Consider the following 16,942-nt stretch of genomic DNA (forward strand, 5'->3'; position numbering starts at 1 on the left):
TTGCCTGTAACATATGCTGGTGCAATAGTGATGTAAAGCTTGTGGGAATACCAAACCAACATCTGATAGAACTTAAGGCACTTTCCATGAGATGGAACCCATACTGAGTTGGGTGACTGAGAACCTAAGATGAGTTAGGCCACAGACCTAGAGGAACCCCAAACACTACTGCTCTGCTGAAAGAACACGATAAAATCACTCCTAATGACGTCCAGCTGTCCTCAGAGATCAGCTCTTGCTCAGCATCATCAGAGAGCCTTCCTCCTGCTGCAAGTGGGAACAAAACCGGAGATCTACAATGGAACAACAACGTACAAGGAGACCTTGGACCACTCAGTCCTCACGGGATGTCTCCATCAAATCCCTCACCTCAGGGCTCAGGAAACTCTATGGAAGAGGAGGCAGAAAAAGCATAAGCACCAAAGGGCATGGAGGACACCAAGGAAATGGGGCCTTCTAAACATACCAAAGGCCTGTGTGGGTCTAAGCTAGACGGGGTCCCAGCACTGAGAGGGGAAGTAGACACAAGCCGCCATCACCAACTCAGAAGCTATTTCCAATTGGTAACTTTTCACAAAGAAAAAAATTCATGTTATCCACAGGGTCTTACTGTGGATGCGAATCACTCTTAAAGGAGGACCACATCCACGCCCAGAGCGGCCAGCACAACGTGAACTCAGTGATGGCGGGAAGGTTTCTTGTCTCGCAGTGCACTGTCTATTCTGTTCATTATTTGTTTTTCCTTATAGGGTTTTTGCATTTACTCTATGTTCTCTGCTGTTGTGCTTTCAATGGGATTTCTGTGTACGCATAGATGCATGGGTCCCCGCATCTGTATGCGTTTCTTGTGCTTTTTCATTGGCTCTTTTTCTTCTGTTAGTGTGTTTGCTTCACTTCAGCTTGCTCTTTGAAATATGGCATCTATGTAAAGAGCAGGAGGAAAACTAAATACAATTCCAAGATTGCAGGTAGACTTAAGTTCTCAGTGGACAAAGATACAGCAGGGTATTGAAACTCTGTAACTGACATGTGCAAGTCAGCAGTTTCTCCAGTAACCAGAGTCGATCCTTCGAGATTTATGATTCTAGAAGTGCAGTTTCGAACCCTGTCTAGCTGAAAGAGGAAGGGAGCTGGGACACAATGGAAAGGAGAAATCCTCAGGGAGGTAAAATGTGACTCTCTAAGCTCACTTGCAATGAGTAAAGCTAAGCTCATAGGCCAACTTGCCAAAACAATGGTAAAGTCCTTTTGACCACAGTTGTAAGGGCTAGGGTTTTATGTTTCAAGTGAAAATAACTATTAAAAATTGTAAGGCTATATATCATTCAGAGTGTGATGAAAGTATGTTTATACAATGATCCAATAAATGACGCTTGTGTTGCATTAAGAAATAGAGCCCTCTCCTGCTTCTACCCAGCATGCATGAGAAGGGCAGCGCCTCCTCAGAGGAAGAAAGTCCAGAGGATGTGTAAAGGCTAGGGTGTTTGTTTGTTTGTTTGTTTTCTTTTATTTATTTGTTTGTTTTAGAGTCTCTCTATATAGCCGTAGCTGTCCTGTAACTTGCTATGTAGACTAGGCCAGCCTTGAGCTCAGAGATCTGCCTGCCTCTGCCTCTGAATGCTGTAATTAAAGGTGTGCGCCACTGTGCCCAGCTAATTTTTAACTGTCAACTTTCTATAACCTAGAATCATAAGAGCCTCAACTGAGGAACTGTCTGGCTCAGGTTGGCCTGTGGCATGTCTGTGCTGGATTGCCTCGACTGTATATTGCTGTAAGAGGGTTCAGCCTGAGTGCAGGCAGCACCATCTCAGAGGCTGGCCTTGGCCTGTGTGACAGCGCAGAAGGCAAGCCAGCAGGCCACAAGGCCACACGTGTTCTCTTTGCTCTGGACTGTGGATGTGGTATGCCTAGCTGCTTGAGTTCCTTGCCTTGGCTTCCCTCCAATGACGAATTATAGTCTACAACATAAGCCAAGTCAACCCTCTACTCCCTTGTGTTGCTTTAGGTCAGAGTATTTTATCACAGTAACAGAAATGAAACTAGAACAGGATGTTTCCAGCTGCAGTAAATAAAAACCCAAGCTGAGGGGACTTAAATAACACCTCTGAAGATTTTATGTACATGGAATCACCTAGAAACTTTAGTTTAGTAGGACGAAGGCAGGGTCTGAAATCCCAGTAGGCTCACAGGGGATGCTTCTGCCAGTCTATGGACTGCAGTTTCAATCCCAAGTACCTAAGCCACAAGAAAATACACAGGTAACATAAATACAGGGGCTGACTGAGTGGTTAAGAGGCCTTACTTCTCTATCAGAGGACCAGAGTTCAGACCCCAGCACCTATATCAGGTAGCTCACAAATGCCTGTAATTCCAACTCTGAGGGATCCAACGTCCCCTTCAGGCCCTATGGGCACCAGCATTTACAAGTGTGCACACACACACACATATACACATAGATGAAATAAATAAATAAATCTTTTAAACTTTCTTCTACAAATATAAATGCAACACCAGAAATAAGACTTTTCATTAATGTCATCAAGGATTTAGTGGCCACATTTAGTGGACATGGCCTGGGAAAGAGAGTCTCACTCAAGAACAATATTCCCAGACTAAAAGATGTTCAGGCATCCCAGAATTAGATCATTTGCTCATGTCTGAACTGCTGGTTGGTAAGAGCATTAAGGTGATCCTTGGACAAATCAGCCCAAGGTGAGGATGGAATCTGCTTCCTTGAAATGAGGCCATAATGTGCACAGAACAGAAAGGACCAACAATGCACATTAACAAGGAGAAAAGAATAGATGTTTCACAGGCTAGACACAAAAGCCAACACACAGATTTTGTTTCGCCTCCCTTGCCCCATGTAGCAACATTATCATTTAGTTTTGAACCCAATGCATCATCTTTCCCTAGAAATCCATTTTACTAGAGCACCTTTAAATTGTTTACTGAATTCTCTAAGAAGGCATCTATTCAAACCCATTCTACAGGGTGCTGGAGCTGCATCTTAAGTGGCAGATGCCTGACTGCCATCTAAGTGAGCCCCTGGGATTGATGTACAGCACTACAAATAATACTGACAGATATGGTACAGCTGTTGAAGTAATTTCAAATAACTTTGTCAATACAAAATGTGAAAGAAGGCTGCATCTGTAGGCCCAGCTACTTGGGAAGTTTACTTCAAAATGTTTAAAATTATAACATAACGAAGATAACAATAGCAACAAGATTATAGTTATCTTAACCATAAAGCAAAGATAAGTGCCTGTTTTAGAAGTACAGATAAATAAATGATCAGTAATTTGTGGCATGGACTTGAATCTACTGCTCTTTCCATACAGGGATAATCTTCTCCAAACACTGATCTTAAGGTATGGGAACTGTGGTTTAGTGAGACTGCCTTTTGTCAAGCATAGCAGCACAGGCATATGATTCCAGCCCTGGGGAAGCACAAAAAGAAGAACTCAAGATCAAGGCCATAGGAAACTACACAGTGGGTACAAGGACAACCTAATCTACATGACCTTATCCTGTCTCACAAGGCAGGTGGGGATGCGGCTCAAAGATACAACACTTGTCTAGCATGAACAAGGCCATGAGTTCAATTCCCAGGACCATAAAATAAACAAAGCTGGTTTTTAAATTTATTTTCCTCTAATAATAGTATGGAGAACATCTTATAAAGGAAAACATCTAAAAGACACTTTAGGCGCCTATGTCATCAATGCCAAACATCAGCTGTTTAACTGAAACAGCAACAACAAAACGTTTCACATAAACCACAGCAGAGACCCCTGAAGGGAATGCCAAATATACGAAAGTGGGACTGGGTATGTACCTCAGTGGGGGGAGTTGTTTGCCTAGCTTACACAAAGTCCAGGATTCAGTCTCCAGGACCACATAAGCCAGGTGATGGAGCACCCCACAATCCCAAAACTCAAGAAGCAGAGACAGAGATAAAAAGAGGAAAAAAGGATGAGACACGCCCAAGAGCACTGCTCTAGCTCACAGATGTAATTTCTCAGTAGAAAGCCCTCTCTGCGCTCACACAACATAAAGGCAAACATTCCAGTCATAATTAGCAGGCTGCCCAGACAGAAGTAGTAGTTATAATGGAGAGGAGTGCCAGCAGTTTGCAGATTGGGCTCACCATGCCCCCAGGAGTCAGCAGTGCCACAGTAAAGGGAGAATTCTTATTTCAAAGAATGATACATAGTATACACTACTATATAAGACTTTGCTCAGATGTGGGTCTAGGCTTCTCAACCTGAATTTAACTGATAAATAATCTAAATCATTGCATAAACACCATCTAATGAAATGTAAAAAATTGAAGATTACTGACCATAAACGTTGAAAAACAGGTGTTGGGAGAGATGGGTCAGAGGTTAAGAGCACTGACTGCTCTTCCAGAGGCCAAGTTCAATTCCCAGCAACCACATGGTGGCTCACAACCACCTATAATGAGATCTGGTGCCCTCTTTTGGCCTGCAGGTGTACATGCAAACATATTAAATAAATATTTTTTTTTAAGTTGAAAAGCAAGCAAGGACAAAGAGCTTAGCAGGATTTTAGCTTTCTAAACTCTTTTTAAAATGCAATTTAGTTACCAGCTCCTCCCTGCAACATGTCTCTTTAAATATCCACAATTAAAGCAGAGCCTGAAACTTCAGTCAAACATCCAGCAGCTATGCTTCTGAAAGTGTTATCATACAGTGTCTTTTAGTGCTAGCTATACTCATGTTCATAAAAGTACAGTGTCGACTATGGATATCATGGCCTACAATTTCAGAATGGGCCAAAGGCTGGAATGTTTGAGGGGAGGAAATAATTTCCTATATATCATACTTATTGGCTGACCTGGGGTTTTACAAAGGAGGTACTTCTAAGCTCAAACCTTAAACCAATATATGCCAAACTGGTCCTGGAGAAACCATATTGTGCAAATGACTCTTTAAATGCAATGTGCGCACTGTTAAATATACATCAGGCCCATTTTTACTGCACACACAACATTCCAAGGAAAGAATGTAGCATGTTTAGCCAGACTCTGCTAACAGACACAAGTTTGTATTCATAAAACCCCAAAGGCACCCTCACTTATCACAAATGAAGAATACATTACAGAGACGTCCATCTTTACAGCCTACAGTAAACTGTGCCAAGCTGCTGGCCAGAAGGACCAGTGAGAGATTACCTACTCTCAAGCAGTCTCCATCTCACGTCATAACTGACACTGGATAGTATTGTTCTCTCCTGTCTCCAGCATCTATAGACCATGCCTCTCCCAAGGCCTTTCACTTGTTCCTCTGGTTGGAGTCCTTTGTTTCTCCAGAGTTGCCTTCTCCAATCTATCCTCTGGAGTGGTGGCACTCAAACTCTTTAGCTTCTGAATTCTATATCCTTCAAAACTCACTGAGGATTCTACGGAGCTTTTAATGTCTGTATCCACCAATACTTACCATTTTAAAGCTAAAAGGAAAAAAAATGTCAATGTGTTTTGAACAGGACTCTAATGATTCTGAAAGTTATAGCAGGAATTGACAATTAGGACTTCATTGACTGACTTAAAAGGTTTCTTTACAGGAAAAGAAACAACAGAGTTAAGAGATGGCAAAGTGAGAAAATCCTAGCCAGCTATACATCTAACAAGAGATTAAAACCCAAAAAAATGTTTTTTAAAAAAATTAAAATACCGGGGCTGGAGAGATGGCTCAGAGGTTAAGAGCACCATGTGTACTTCCAAAGGTCCTGAGTTCAATTCCCAGGAAACACATGATGGATCACAACCATCTACAATGAGATCTGGTGCCTCTTCTGGCCTGCAGGCACACGTGTGGGCAGAATACTGTATAAATAATAAATAAAATAAAATAAAAATATTTAAAAAAAAAAAATTAAAATACCAAAAATTAAATTAAAACACCAAAAATAATAATAATAATTCAATAGATGGGCAGGACAACTGAACTAAGCAGGCACCTTCAAAATAACATTCAAAGATTTGGACACCAAGGAAAGGCAAATCAAAACTATAATGAAATTCCATCTCACCCCAATCAGAACAGCTATCATCAAGAAAACAAAGAACAACGAGAATTGGTACAAGATGAATGCTTAAAGTTTGGCTGGCTTTCTCCTTATTCAGTCTGGGACGTCAGCCATGGGATGCTGTCATCTGTATTTAGTTAGGGTTGGTCTTCCCACCTTACCTTACTCACTCTAGAAACTTCCACAGACATGCCCAGTGATTTGCCTCCTATGCGAGTCTATATCCTGCCAACAGTCATTAACCATCAAGCGGGTTGTTTCAATACAAATGTCATCAGTGCTGGATGCTCTAAAACTGCCAAGTGAGGAAAAGAAAGACGTAGACTACATTTTTCTAAGAACTTTTAGGTCCTGAAGCTGTGAGTCTTTAAAACGATACACAGAACAGCTACTATTGCCTGCGTCTCTACTGGGCCCTCACACGGCACACTGTAGTGGGTCAGGAAAGCCTTCCTTTCAGTCTTCCCAGCCTCCTGAACCACAAACTGAATGATTTTTTTACTCTTTAGAAATCACTTACTCTGTGGCATTTGGCTACAGCAACAGAAAGTGTGCTGTAAAGACAGAGGATTTTATCATCCAGAGTGGCCACTTTTCAGAATTTCTCCAAAATAATGTTGGTATAGTTAAAAATGTACTGTGTGCATCTGTAGTATAAAGACAAATATCAGCTAACTCCAGAGTTAAAAAAGCTTCTCAACATAATGACTGGAAACCCTACCAAACGCTGGCTTACACAAGTACTTGCCAGACATTTACAGAGATAAACACTGGTTTGGCCTAATTAACAATTGCAGAGTACTCTATAAACATAAATGCTAAATATTTATCTTTAAGTAACCACACTGAGTTATTGCTAGATGGCAATCGTACTCACTCTTCACAGAAAGAGAGCCTCATTACAGTCCTCAAAACTGACACTAGCCTGAACTACCTCTGATCGCTCACAACTATCACTCACAAGTTGTTTTTTAAAGAAATATTAATACTAGCTGTTGCGTGGGTGGCCTGCCTTCTGGTACTCTAGTGGAAGGGTCCACAACTCCAAGGGCTGGGAAGGTATTCCAACCCTGAGGTAGGACAGTGTCCCAGGGGTACCCTGAGGCACAGGAGCCCAAGAACCTCACAGCTCTGTGCTGGGACGGTGTCCCAGGGGTATCCTGAGGCACAAGAGCCCAAGAACCTCACAGCTCTGTGCTGGGACGGTGTCCCAGGGGTATCCTGAGGCACAGGAGCCCAAGAACCTCACAGCTCTGGGGTGGAACAGTGTCCCAGGAGTGTCCTGAGGCACAGGAGCCCAAGAACCTCACAGCTCTGGGATGGGACAGTGTCCCAGGAGTGTCCTGAGGCACAGGAGCCCAAGAACCTCACAGCTCTGGGAGGAAGCCTCCTCAAAAGAGATGATGCAACTCCCAGGGAAGGGTTACCCAAAACCCTGAGGAACTAAGGGCCTTAGAGCTGCTCCTCTTCTTCTCTAAACCACACTAACACACGTATTCCCTTCCCAGCTTCCCAGGTGGATCCCCAGGTATGGGGCACCCAAAACCACTCCATAGCCAAGCACCATCCTCCTCTCATGATTCAATTACAAAGCCCCACCAAATATAACACTCATGCTCAACACTCACTTTCTCTCTCCAGCACCTCAGGGAACTTAAGCCCCTTATCTTTGACTCTTTAAGAAAAAATATTCTATGCCCCACATCTTCTCCCTTTAACATCCCCATACTTGCAATTGAAAAACCCAATGGAACCTATTGCTTCGTTCAGGATCTCCAATTTATCAATAAGTGGATGGTCCCTGAGGAACGACACTGAAGGATGAGTTCTGGCACACACACACACACACACACACACACACACACACACACACACACACACGATATGTTTACACTCTCACATGCACACACATATACACATTCACATTCATGTACAGACACACATATGTGTACACTCACACTGGTACAAAAACATTCTCTCTCTCTCTCTCTCTCTCTCTCTCTCTCTCTCTCTCTCTCTCTCTCTCTCTCTGACACACACACACACACACACACACACACACACACACACACACACACACACAGAGTCATTCTTTTATCCCTATACTACGGACATTACTAATCCAGTTCAAGACATAACTATCCCTTCCTCACATATACAGCATATATGTACAAGAAAAATCTTGGAGGCATGATGCCTATAAAAACTACCTCCTGTTTTAAGTCCCTAGGAGCGTTAGTTAAATTCATAAATAGACCATTGTATTGGCTACATCTGACAACACTATGAAAGTTTCTCACAGCACATACTGGGTTTCAAGAAACCTCAAGACAGGATGTTAAGAGGCCACCTAGATTTCAGGTGTTCTCTAAGAGAGGCTTAAAGTCAAAGTATTTAGACATTACTTTAAGGCAGCATATTTATCACAAGACTTAAGTTAGTATACAAATAGCCTTGTCTGCTTTAAGAATACGGAAATCCAGCGTAACATTTCCCAAAGGACAGTGAGTGCATGCTGAGAAAATCAAAATGAAAATGAGGAAACGTGAAAATGTTAAGATTCTCTCTTTCACTATCATAGAAAAGCCAAGAGCAGGAGCCGGGGATGCTCCTTAGAACCTAGCCTCGTACATACAGTTCCCTGGCTTCAACTCCTAACAAAATAAAGAAAGAAAAAGTAAGGTTGGGGAGATGGCTCAGCAGGTAAGAGCTCTTGCTGTTCAACATGATGGCCTGAGTTCAAATCCCTAGAATGCACACAAGAGCAGGGAGTGGTCACACACTTGCCAGTAACACCTACTGCAGAGTAGGGGAGGGAACAAGAGAGCCGCTGGGGCTGCTGGCCAGCCATCCCAGCCCACATCCTCCTCGGGCCTCTGTGCACACATACAGCATGTGCACCACTATACACAAGAGTGCATATACTGTACACTCAGGCACACACACACATTTTAATAACAGGAGGCAACGGGGAGTAAGGAAATCGTTCAAATAAGACCTATGTAACTTTTAGTATGCTCTATTTTAAAGTGTCTAAGTTGTGCTGGAAGAGAATTTAAACCACACCTATTATGTATTTTCATGAAACTATTTCCACAGTCAGTGCACTAAGTACACTCATTAGCTCTAAAATCTCCCCTCCCCCAACACACACACACTATTTGCTGTGTTGTGATAACACATAAAGTGGAGCCCTTGGCAAATGCAAAGCATACAAGACCCTGTTGTTAACCCAGACCCTGTATTATGTACACATCGCCAAGACTGACTCATTTCCAGTATCTGAAATTTGCACCCTTTGACCAATACCTTCCCGTCCCTTGGGTCCTGGCCATCACCTTTCTGTTCCTAGGAGTTTGACTATTTTAGATCCCACATTGTAGATGGGATCATGCTGTTCAACATTTGGCTTAATTTGGTATAGCATCCTCCACATTCCTCCACGTTACACCAACTGTAGGATGTCTTTTTAAGGTTGAATAGTATGCCATTGCACGTATATACCAATTCTTCTTCGTCCGTTCATGCATGAATGAACATTTAGACTGCTTCCATGGCTTGGCTTTTGAGGAAGATGCCACAGTGAACACAGGGTACAGATAGTGCTTTGAGATCTTAATATTGCTGAGATAGGCCTCAAACTCACAATCTTCCTGCTTTAGCCTCCCAAGTGCTGGGATTAAAGGCATGTGCCACCGGCACTGGGCTATGTATGTCTTTTCCAGTTTTTAATCAGTTTGCCTCTTGTCATTGTCCAGGTTTTGCTGAGTTGTAGGGTTTCTTTATATACTGTGGGTACTAGCTCTGTCAGATGCATGACTTCCAAACACTCTCCCCTTCCATAGTTTGTTTTTTTATTTCACTGATGACGATTTCATTTGCTCTGTACAGAAGCTTTTTGGTTTGAGTCCATTTGATTTGGATTGACTTTGTTTTGTTTTCCATGTTTGAGGAGTCAGATTTCTAGGAGCAGCATTATGGTAGCACTCTGTAAGAGAGCCCTGATGCTGGATTCTTACTGGCCAGGTTTTTTTTTTTTAATATGAAATCAGTGCTAACAGCACCTCACGGGACTTATGCGAGCAGCTCAGAGAATTAGAGGCACAGAGCTTTCCAATCATCAGCCAGCCTCTAGGTTCAGCTGTAAAGGGGGAAGTGTGGAGAGAGCACGCCCTGACCCTCAGGTGGTTCTGCACACTTTAGAAGCAGCGCTAGCACGCTGCCCCTTCAAGTAGCACAGGGGTTTAATAATTATTTAATTAAATGCACATTTCAGAAACTGTATAATTAAGAATTATAAACTACCCCACAAATAGTGGATATCTACTTAACAAAAGACACTTTTCAAGAAAACATAGTCCTGTTTTCAGGGGCTTTGTGATATAACCAGGGAGCCCAGACACAGACAAAAGCTAAATGATACAGTAAGGCAAATAAATCATTTAAGTTCCAAAAAAGAAGTCCATAACGTTTGTGCCTCAATGGAAAGTGGAACCAGTTAGAAAGCAGAGGTAGACCAGTAGTCTACATGCATAGACAAAGACAAGCTAGGAGGAATATGCTGGAGCCAGAAGGGAGAATGTTCTGGAGTACCTTATCAGGAATGTAATCACTAAACAGATACTGTAACCTAGCTATGAAGGCTACACGTAGCGACAAAGCATGGGAGTGCTCTGTCCGTATAACCTGTCAGTCTGGTACTTTAGTTATTAGTGATACCACACAATGCTTCAGAGCAAAGGATGTGGTCAGAGATAGACTAGGAGAAAGTCGCACTGCAACAGCATGTGTCGTGCCATTATCTATGCAGCAAAGTCAGAAGCAAACCGGGGAGCTACTGAATAAAAACTCATGCTACTAGTGGGAAGTGACATCACTCAATTATCTTGGGTAGGTGGCCTCATTTCACTGCATCCCCGTTCTCACTGGAAAACTAAAGGCCACAACTTAAGATCTTCAACCGGAAAGCATATAGCCCATGGGGGACCTGATAACAAGCACAGGACACCGCTGATTACCAGGGCTGAGACTTGCTTTCATTTCTAACCTCTTCTCAGAAACAGATCTTTACATTAGACTTGTGTTCATCAGGTTAATAAGTATCTATCTTCAAAAGAGCACCCTCTCTCACTGAATAAGAGAGATCATACAGGTCAGAGCTAGGCATGACGAGGGGGTAACTGGAAACTGAAGGTCTAGGCTTTCCCATTATTCTTCTCTGTGTAATCTATAGCCCCAGTGACAGAAATGGGGGTGCCACGCTATTCACACATCAGCTAGAAACAGAAAAAGAACAGTAGACAAGAAACCCATTCTATCCTCTGTTGTACCTCAGAGAGCAATTTGTCTCTACAGGTGACTTATTCACAGAAGCCTTAAAGGCAAAGGCTATGTTTCATTCATCTTTATGGCCTCACTGTGCCTAGCATAGAGGACATAATTGGACACAATTACTAAGGGTGGAATTAAAAAGAGAAAAAGTAAGAAAGTCTCAGGTCCAGAGAAATAGGAGTTATGGGGTAGAAGAGGCCTCAGGCGGTATTAGTAGCTATCAACACAGCAGAGGAAGAGGACAATGGAAGGTACAGCAGAGTTTGTCCTTATGGTTTTAGGATAGAAAATGTACAAAGCATCTGGAGTGGGGTAACTGCTAAAATCAATAAGCGAAGGCTGCCTTTTGCAGAACGTACCACCTATTGTGTGAAGAACACTGTAGACATCTTCATTTAATTCCCATGCCCAGACAAGTCAGAAAGTGTGCCCATTTTATAACAGGAAACCCAAGAGTCACAGTCAGGATACATGCTTACTCAAGCTCTTAACTTTAGCAAGAGTAAGTAATCCATCAAACATCTAAACCTGAAGCCAGTGCTGCACTCCACCAGGGCAGGCTCAAGTGGTGGGAGTGCCTAGACATGAAGCTTATTACAAAGATGGAACCAGGAGGATTGACAGATGAAGAGAGTCAAAAAAAAAAAATGAGGTATCAGATAATGTCTATAAAGCCAGATGGCCAAAGGGAGGTGAGCCAGGTCCTCAAATGCACACTGCCTTCTCCGGACACAACCAGGACACTGCCTTTATGAGTTTGCTGGCCAATTACGGCAAAGACAATCACCCACTTTACCTTCTGTTTAAAAACTGTTCGTTTTGCAAAAATTTCAGATTTGCCATAAAATTGCAAGAAGAATACAGAGTTCTCTTCTCCCAGCTCCTCCTACCATCTTACTCACTTAGTACATCAAAGTACAATCAGCAAAACCAATAACCTACGCTCGTTGGAACACTGCTAGCTAAACCTTGCCCGTCTTAGGCAGTTACCATTAAAACTATTGTAACATCACTTTGGATCCCATCAATACATAAAAGTATAAACTGCCAGTATACAATAATAAAAACAGTTTTTAAAACTTAAGCTCAAAAAAGATGCTATAGCTAAGGCTCCTTTTCTCTCTCTTCCTTTCCCTTCCCTCAGCTATGACTTTTAAGAGACAGAGATAGAGAGACAGATGGAATCAGCAAAGAAACGTGTGACAAAGTGCAGGAAAACCAGCAGAAGCCCCCACTGTCTTCTCCCAGTGGAGCTGCCAGGATGTGCTTAACAGGCTCAGCGATGACTCAGAACAGCCATGTGCAAAGTGGCTCTGATCAGGAAAGTTGGCTCACTCCTTAGTGTCCTGACTTTTATTAGGGGTCAATCAGGAGGTATGCACCACCCACTTAAATGACCTCAGCTAATTAGACTCCAGTCCCCAGAGCAAAATCGATGCTCACCACAAACCACATTGTTTGCATAAACTATGATCAACATGGTACCTGGGGCCTCAAGCCTCACGCATACAAAAGTACTTACTAGGTAGAATATTCCCAGGGCTCAGAGCTCATCTCACAGGACCTAGCCAAGAGCCAGACCCAAACGGAGCTTTTCTGGAAATGAGCTAGATGTGAGCAACCAGAGCCAACTGAGTTTTCCCATTCCTCACAGTGCGCGTATTCCTGGGCTGCCTGATTCATCCCAGCACCATATACTGCACCACCCTTCAGACACACCAAGGCTACCTTTCCAATCATTAACCTGTACGCATTTCTAGTTTCTGGCTTTAGATGACAATAAAAACACAGTTTCTCACATCCGAAAGGGCTACACAAATGAGAGGTTTCCTGGGATTTCAGTAGCTGATGAAAAGCTTACTACACAGCTGGGTTTAAGGTCCATGGATAGAAACTGGTCAGGCTGGGAGAGCACGGTCTCCAGTGAGAGCAAACAGAAGGCCCCACAGAGCCTTCCTCTCCTTGGAGTCTCGGGTGTTTGCTCTCAGTGACTTGTATGAATGGTCAGACTGAACCCAGAAGACTTATTTCCAGAGAAGCCACATGGCAATGACAAGCATGGACTCGGACTCCAGTGGTTTAATACACTGACAAGCTATAATTTCTGCCTCATAGAACATGAGACTCTCCTAAGAATGTAAGCTCTGAACAGTCAGAGACAGGCAGAACGGCAAAAGTGGGCACATAAATCTCTATCACAAGACAGAAGAACAATATGAGAACTTTGTAATTAACAAAAGTTTAACTATTTTAATGAATTTTAATATGTTTTAATGTTTTATTAGTATTGATGATAAGGTAGGATCTTAAAGATGAAGCCCACCTTGCATTATGGGACAGTGAAAGATAAAAGAAAAGAGAAATTCTGGCCCATACAAAGTTGAGTCAGATTAAACTGAGGGGGCAAATCTGTACCTTTTCAAATAATAAAATATTTAATATTATTGTATTTTCTTCATTAAAAACAAAAATCATAGTTTCTTCTTCTTAATGACCTGAATGCCTTTAAATAGCAAAATGGGAAATACACATATTTCACTCGTTTTTCTAAAGTTTTAAGCATAAAAATGGATTGTCACTATTTCAGGAGAAACTTTGATAAACAATATATTAGGTCTACGCATATTCCCAACAATCGCATAGCCAGGAACAGAGGACAACCACAGGAAAAGTGTTTGCAGCCATGCCTTAGAATAATCTGAATCTCAGCAACTACAGGTGGAAAAAAGCTATTCCTACGTTCAGTGTCATCTGTGACCTATCTCACAATCACTTTCCACAAGAAGGTCCTATAATAGTAATCTGATCCACAATCCACAGTGTGACATCACTGCTTTGTACATTGTAAGCAGAAAGGGCAGCGAATGGGCTGTACAACCTCAGTCACCACTGACTCTAGAAGGCAATGTCTAAATTTGTATCTCATAATGTATCCACCAAGCCACTATAAGCAGTGCCGGGATCTACCCCTTCTTCCACTGCTACCCTGATCATGCTGTAAAGACAAAAGTTCCGCCCCACCGCAGCATGTGCCTAAGCTCCCCAAAGCTTCGGAGGGAAAAAAGATGCCACCAGACTTCTGCAGCTCGGTTTCTCAAACCACAGTCTTACTGTATTCAACTCTATAAAATTCCCTCCTGGGAACACTTCATTCTATAACTCAAGTCCTCCATAGTATAATAACATATGTGTTTCCAGTGATGTCACTTAGAGCGCCTTTGATGGTAAGTGACTAATACAGACAAGAGTCATGACAGAATTAAAATATAAGCACATTCATGTCCACATGAGGACCAAAGGATGTCACCCTTCCCAAACAAAAGGTCGGCTAGTAGCTGAAAAGATAAGAAAAAAACTGAGTCATCATATTAACTGCAACAAGGATGTCAAAATCAAAATAAACTATAACATAGGTTAATATATGCAAATTATAAGCATATAAACCTAGCAAGTTATCATCAATAACATTAAATTAACATAATTATTTATATAGCATTGTGTGGATTACAAATGTAGGGTACCTAATGATGTCCTAAGCATCATCTGTTATGAAGGATTACTCCTATTTCATCATATTCCTGGGGTAACAACACTGAAGTCAGCAATGAGGGTTCAAAGGAACATCTGCAAAAGTAGGGTTTATGGCTTGAATAAAAGGAAACAGCCAATCACCTGACATTTGCTTTTGCTCTCAAAGGGGTGCAAATGTCAACATGGAAGCAGTTACAGGTTCTCGACCTTGTTCACAATCAGCAGGCTGGAGAAGTCCTCCACACTCAGGACCCTCTGGAGCCTCGGTTAAAATGCTGATGAGCCACGGCCACACTACACACACAGCAGCAGAAGAAGCTGCCCAGACAGCAGTGAGCAGTGTCACTCAGTTCCAAATAACTAAATTTGATCAGGGACCACAAAAAAAAAAAAAAAAAGAAAGAAAGAAAGAAAGAAAAATCATGCTTCATAGAAGAAAAATATCTAAACATTTTTAATATAGATATGTTAATTATAAAAAATTTAAATATTGTTTTTAAATGGTAAAATATAAAATAAATTTTAAAAGGAAAAGACACTTTGAATCTTATGTAGCGAGCAAATGCCAGATCCAGCATTTGCTAGTCCTGGATTACTTGACTTAAAACAAAACAAAACCAAAAACTGGCAAAGTACTAAAACAAATGAATGTTTTATAGGCCACAGAAGAATTTCCAGCAAAATACAAAATTTAAAGCATTCCTTTCTTTAAGTTTGTAATTCTACCATGTGAAGAGCTTGGCTATTCTAGTAACTTGAGCAAGGAAACATAATTTGGATTATAAAATTCTAGCTCTAATAAAAATTCCTTAATAGTGGGGGAGGGAGAGAGTCAGTGCCTTAAAGTAATACAAGAAACCATTAGATTCCTTGGTTTTTTTTGTTATTGGTGATGGTGGTGTTTTGGTTTTTTGTTTGGTTGGGTTTTTTTGGGAGGGGGGTGTTTTTTTGGTTTTTGGTGGTGGTGGTGATGGTGGTGGTGGTGGTTCTGTTTTTGATTTTGTTTTTGTTTTTTTACAGAGTCTGACTGTATAACCTTGGCTGGCTATACAGTGAATTCACTATGCAGACCAGGATGGCCTTGAACTCACAAGAGATCCACCTGCCTCTACCTCCTGGGATTAAAGACATGCACCTCCTAACTCCATAAGATGGTGGCCATGCTTGGAATACGGAGCCCAGGGAGAAGGCCCTAGGTCAGGGACTGACAACTAGTGGCTTCTACAGCAGATGGCAGACACACCGACACTCCTCAGAGCCCAACCCTCGTACATGCTGCTTCAGAGAGCTCTGCATAAAACAAAGACGAGCCCTTGTTCTCACTCAGATAGATAAATGGTCAATAAATGTCAAAGCTTCAGCCTATAATTGCTATTTAAAAACAACAACAACTTTTAAAAAGCTAATTTTCACATTTAACACAGGTTTAGGTCAAGTAACACAATAAATTAATAAAAATGAGTATACAACTAATCTTAAATTTCCATTCAATTAAGTATCTCTTTGCAATATTCTTTAAATTTTTCTATTCTACTTAGTCATTAACAATATAAATTCAAATATATCAGTTTAAGCAACTATAAAATTTTAAAGATGACAATTCTTAAGATAAACTTTCTGATAGCTGATCTTAATCCCCACTGTGAATTTTAGAGCCATTAAAATATGTAGAATGTTTGTGTGTGACAGTTTCTCCGACTTCTAACCTGGCTTTATAATTGAAAGGCTCTATGGTGACTCACATACAAAAACCCAAAGATATTAATTTCCTTGCCTGGGTGGGACATGGTGAAAACTGAAAAGCCTGGCTAGGTGTGGTAACCCACACCTGTAACCTCAGCACTAAGGCAAGGCAAGAAGGTCCTGGGGGAGAGTGGCCAGGGCTGGACAGCAGGCCTCTGTCTGGAAGAAATAAAAGCGAAGCCTAACAACACGCAATGTTCCTGAGGCAGTGAACAAGCACAGCACTCCCACATGTAGCGGGGCGGGGTGGAACTCAATATGCGCTGCTGTGCTGTCAGCTGTG

The 16,942-nt window shown here is 41.8% G+C and overlaps 1 protein-coding gene across 10 annotated transcripts in view; it reads right to left on the bottom strand.

Annotated features, from left to right (window-relative positions):
- Positions 1-16,942, bottom strand: part of RAD51B (RAD51 paralog B) — a 528,078-nt gene that overhangs the window by 476,299 nt on the left and 34,837 nt on the right. The window lies entirely within an intron of this gene.

This window comes from Acomys minous (genome assembly GCF_964271855.1).
Source record: "Acomys minous genome assembly, chromosome: 8".
NCBI classification, from domain to species: Eukaryota; Metazoa; Chordata; class Mammalia; order Rodentia; family Muridae; genus Acomys; species Acomys minous.